Source organism: Felis catus, chromosome C1 (genome assembly GCF_018350175.1).
Source record: "Felis catus isolate Fca126 chromosome C1, F.catus_Fca126_mat1.0, whole genome shotgun sequence".
NCBI lineage: Eukaryota > Metazoa > Chordata > Mammalia > Carnivora > Felidae > Felis > Felis catus.
The window spans coordinates 176,310,704-176,316,703 of NC_058375.1; positions in this window are offsets into that span (position 1 = coordinate 176,310,704).

Sequence of the window (6,000 nt, forward strand, 5' to 3'; positions counted from 1 at the left end):
TTGCTGCTGAGGGGAGGAGCCTCCCTAGACCTGAGGGGACACACACTCAAATTTCCCTCTGGCCTCTGGAACTCCTCTACCCCTACCCAGGGGTGTAGCTCCTAGAAGAGCAGCAGATAAGTTACCAAAGAAACCTCATCTTCAAGTTTTGTGACCCCTCACTCCTGTGTCCTCTTTAACTTGTTACCACGTGCCTTCTGGGAGTGGAGATCTCTGGCCCTCCCCAGGTCCCAGCTGTGCTGTAATCTCCTACCCTTTCAATTCTCCCTCACTGCAGGCTCTGCCCCATACTCAAAGTTTTTTCCTAAACTAGGTGTGGGACTGGGTGAGACATATACAGTTCAGGCCACATCTTGCCCATCATTCCCCTGCACTAGAAATTCAGTATTATTTTATAATTATGCCAAAACCATTGGGTTTTAAATATTTATCTTTATTATTTCATGCTGAATATGCACATAAGGTATTCTGGATCAGAGACAGAGTTCATGTCAATTACCTTCCAGTGAATAATAAGTATACTAGCCTCACCCCCCTCCAAGGGTATCAAAAAGAGAGCAAAGTCAAATGTCTTACACAAATATCTGGATGTTCCATAGGTGAGTGGTGATGAAAAGTGTAGAATGCAGCTGTCTCCTGCCTTCCTGAAATACTCTTCTTAGAAATGTAATCAGTCTGAGTGAATAAAATATCTCCAAGGGCCTTATAGCCCCATGTATCTTAGATTTTATGACCTAGAGGTGTTGCCAACGTCTGGGCTTCATACCTTATCTTCATATGGAGATAGATAGCACTGCCATCGGTTTATCTGCACACTGTGGCCTAACTTAGGGACTTGGTCTGTTGTGTAACCATTTGGCTCTCTCAGGGATATAAAAGAAATTTTATTATCATTTCAGATAAGAGCGATTAACCAGACAAATACATACAGATCTAATTCTTATGGTATGTGAAGAGTGCCAATAAGCTAGGGATTTCTACTGGAGCAAAACAAAATCCAGGGAAGTTTTATTTACCTGAAAAGACCCACAATGTTTTAAATATACCAAAAGTGCCTGGAAATTTCTGGTGCCCCAAAATTCATTTCACTTAACAAGTTTTTGGGTTTATACTTTGTGAAAAGGTAAGATGCAGTCCCTGTCCCTAAGTTGCAACGGTGCATACGGTCTATTTGCTATAGGCCAGTGGGATCTGAAACTGCAGTTTATAGTTTTAGAGCAGGCCCATCATCATCACATATAGGCAAGCTTCATGTTAAATAGAGAAGATTCTAACCAGATGTCCTGCCCCAGAACAACCACATACAAATTGCTGCCTCACTCTGTCAGTGCACACATCTGTTCTGAGGACATGCACTATTAATAGAGATTTACCTATCCAGACCCCTCTGCAGTTTACCAAATACAATGCCCATTGAATACCTCACTGGTATCTGTAACTATACAGTAGGCAGAAGGATGGTTAGTATAGGCCAAAAGAAGTTAAGTAACTTATTCAAAGTCATATGATGAATAAATGATACAACTCAAATTCTAATTCATATTTTTATTACAAAGCCAGAATCCTTTTCACTAAATAAGTTCTGTATAAGTTTATGTAAGCACCCAATACTGCCGATGTCATGTCAATTATTGTAATAGTTGCTGTATCTTTCATTCAACTTCTTAGGATATGAGGATGTTAAAGATTCTTAAACCAGTCTAGTTGAACAAATTGTGTAAGGATGCACTGAAGCCCCACTTGTTGCCATATGGCATAAACTGAATACTGGGAAATGGCAGCAGCAGGTAGGCTAATTGAGTACGTGACAATCTAAGATGACATTTTTTAATCTCTCCCATCCTCACCCCCACAGCACCCAACAACCATTGATCTTTTTACTGTCTCCATAGTTTTTTCTTTTCCAGAATGTCATGCAGTTGGAATCATACAGTATGTAGCCTTTTCAGATTGTCTCCTTTTACTTAGTAATGTGTCTGTAAGGTATCTCCATGCTTTATTATGGCTTGATAGTTCATTTATTTTTAGTGCTGAATACTATGCCATTGTCTGGGAATACCACAGTTTATTTATCTATTCACCTACTAAAGATACCTTGGTTGCTTCCACGTTTGGCAATTATGAATAAAGTTGTTATAAACATCTGTGTGCAGGTTTTGGGTAGACATAAGTTTTCAGCTCCTTTGGATAAATACCAAGAAGTTCAATTGCTTGATCATATGGTAAAAGTATGTTTAGTTTTGTAAGAAACTACCAAACTGACTTCCCAAAGTATCTGTACTATTTTGCATTCCCAGTAGTAATGAATGAGAGTTCTATCATTCCACATCCTCACCAACATTTTGTGCTATCAGTATTCCAGATTTTAGCCACTCTAACAAGAATGCAGTGGTCTCTCATAGTTTTAGTTTGAATTTCCCTGATGACTTATTATGTGAAACATCTTTTCATATGCTTATCTTTCATCTGAATATCTTCTTTGATGAGGTGTCTGTTTAGGTTTTTGGCTCATTTTTTAATCAGGTTGTTTTCTTTGGTTGACTTTTAAGAGTTATTTTATATTTTGGATAACAGTCATTTATAAAATAGGTCTTTTGCAAATATTTTGCTCCCAGACTATGGCTTTCTCATTCTCTTGGCATCGTCTTTCCCAGAGCATGAGTTTTTAATTTTAATAAAGTCTAATTTGTCAAATATTTTTTTTTATGGATTGTGCCTTTGGTGTTATATCTAAGTAGTCATTACTATACCCAAGGTCATCTAGGTTTTCACCTATGTGATCTTCTAGGAGTTTTATAGTTTGGCATTTCGCACTTAAGACTGTGATCTGTTTTGAGTTAATTTTGTGAAGGGTATAAGGTCTGTCTAGATTCATCTTTTTTGTATGTGGAAATCCAATTGTTCCAGCACCATTTGTCAAAAAGACTATCTCCTTTGTCAAGAATCAGCTAACATCTATTTTTTGGCTCTCTATTCTGTTCTACTGGTCTATATGTCTGTTCTTTAACCAATATCACACAGTCTTAATGTAGCTTTTTTTTTTTTAACGTTTATTTGTTTTTGAGACAGAGAAAGACAGAGCATGAACGGGGGAGGGTCAGAGAGAGGGAGACACAGAATCCGAAACAGGCTCCAGGCTCCAAGCTGTCAGCACAGAGCCTGACGCGGGGCTCGAACTCACAGACTATGAGATCGTGACCTGAGGCAAAGTCGGCCACTCAACCGACTGAGCCACCCAGGCGCCCCTTAATGTAGCTTTATAGTAAGTCTTGAAGTTGGGTAGTGCCGATCCTCCAATTTTGTTTTCCTTGTATATTGTGTGGGCTATTCTGGATCATTGCCTCTCCATATACACGTTAGATTGAGGACGTTGATAATCACAAAATAAGTAGCTGGGATTTTGACTGGGACTGCATTGAATTAACAGATCAAATTGAGAAGAATGCACTTCATAGCTTGTAGTTTTCTTCATATAAATCTTGTGCATACTTTGTTACATTTATATCTAATTACTTCATTTTTTGAATACTAATATAAATGGTATTATGTAAATTTGAAGTTACATTTCAAATTCAACTTGTCCTCTGCTGGTATATAGGAAAAGAGTTGACTTTTGTACATTAACCTTGGACACTGCAACCTTGCTATAATTGATTATTAGTTCCAAGAGTTTTTTGTTGATTCTTTCAGATCTTCTACATAGACAGTTATGTCATCTGTGAACAAAGGCAGTTTTATTTCTCCCTTTCCCATCTGTACATATTTCCTTTTCTTGTCATGTTGCATTTGCTAGAACTTCTAGTACAGTGTTGAAAAGGAATGGTTTAAGGGAACATCCTCATCCTTGCCTTGCACCTGATCTTAGTGGGAAAGTTTCAAGTTTCTCACCATTAAGCATGATGTTAGCTGTTGGGTTTTGTTGTTGTTGTTGTTGTTGTTAGTTTTGGGTTTTTGGGTTTTATTTTTTTTTTTTTAGTATTCTTTATCAAGTTGAGGAAGGTTTCCCTAGTCCTAATTTACTGAGTTTATATCATTAATTAGTGTTAGATTTTGTCACATGCTTTTTCTGTATCTATTAATACAATCATTAGATTGTTCTTTTTTAACCTATTGATGTGATGGATTACATCAATTGATTTTCTTTTTTAATATATGAAATTTATTGTCAAATTGGTTTCCATACAACACCCAGTGCTCATCCTAAAAGATGCCCTCTTCAATGCCCATCACCTACACTTCCCTCCCTCCCACCCCCCCATCAACCCTCAGTTCTCAGTTTTTAAGAGTCGCTTATGCTTTGGCTCTCCATCAATTGATTTTCAAATGTTGAAACCACCTTGCATACCTGAGACAAATCTCACTTGGTGATGGTGTATAATTCTTTTTATACATCACTGGATTTGATTTGCTAATATTGTGTTGCAGATTTTTACCTCGATGTTCATAAGAGATATTCACCTGTAGTTTTATTTTCTTGCAATTTATTTGTTTCAGTGTTAGAGTAATGCTGGCCTCATAGAATGAGTTATGAAGTGTTCCCTTTGCTTCTCTCCTCTGAAAAAAATTGTAGAGAGTTGGTATAGTTTCTTCCCTAAATGTTTGGTAGAATACACAAATGTACTTGGTGCTTTCTGTTTTGGAAGTCTATTAACTACTGATTTCATTTCTTTAATTAATATAGGCCTATTTGCTTCATTTATTTCTTTTTGTGTGAGTTTTAGCAGATGATGCCTTTAAAGGAATTGATCCATTTAATCTAAGTTATCAAACTTGTAGGCATAGAGTTGTCCATACTATTTCTTGATTATCTCTTAATGTCTAAGGAATCTATAATGATTTCCTCTCTTTCATTTTTAATATCAGTTATTTGTGTCCTTTTTTATTAGCCTGACTAGAGGCTTATTAATTTCATTTATCATTCCAAAGAAATAGCTTTTGGTTTCATTAATTTTCTCTATTGATTTCCTGCTTTCCATTCATTGACTTCTGCTCTAATTCTTATTATTTCTTTTCTTCTTTTTACTTTGGATTTAATTTGCTCTTCTTTTTCTAGTTTAAGGTGGAAATTTAGAATACTGATTGTAGAAATTTCTTCTTTTCTAATATATATATTAATGCTGTATATATATTAATCCACTTTAAGTGCTGTTTTCACTGCATCCACGTATTTTGATAAATTGCATTTTCATTTTCATGTAGTTTAAAGTAATTTTAAATTTCTCCTGAGATATCTTCTTTGACCAGTGTGTTATTTAAGAGTATGTTGTTTAATTTCCACATGTTTGAAGATTTTCCTAATATTTTTCTGTTCTTGGTTTCTAGTTAACTCCATTGTGGTCTAAGAGAAGGTATTGTTTGATTTCTATTCTTTTAAGCTTGTTAAGGCGTGTTTTATATCCAGAATGTGGTCTACCTTGGTGAATGTTCCATGTGAGCCTAAGAAGAATATGTATTTTGCTATTTTGGATAAAGTGGTCAGTAGATGTTGATTATATTCAGTTGATTGATAATGCTGAGTTCAACTATGTCTTTACTAATTTTTGCCTGCTGAATCTGTCCATTCTGACAGAGGGGTATTGAAGTCTCCAATCATGATAATGAATTAATTTATTTCTCTTTGCAAATATATTAGTTTTTACCTTACATGGTTTGATGCTACATTACTTTTAGCAAAGATATTTTGCAAACTTTATTGTATGAATAGTGCAAAACACTTAACACTTAAAGTCAGCAAAGCTTCATTTAAGTAAAAAATTTTATTTAAAAAAGATTATTGGGGTGCCTGGATGGCTCAGTCAGTTAAGCATCCAACTTTCGCTCAGGTCATGATCTCACAATTCGTGGGTTTGAGCCCTGCATTGGGCTCTGTGCTGACAGCTCAGAGCCTAGAGCCTGTTGAGGATTCTGTCTCCCTCTCTCTCTGCCCCTCTCCTTCCTGCTCATGCATGCTCTCTCTCTCTTTCCCTCAAAAATAAACATTTTAAAAAAAGTGTTGGCTAC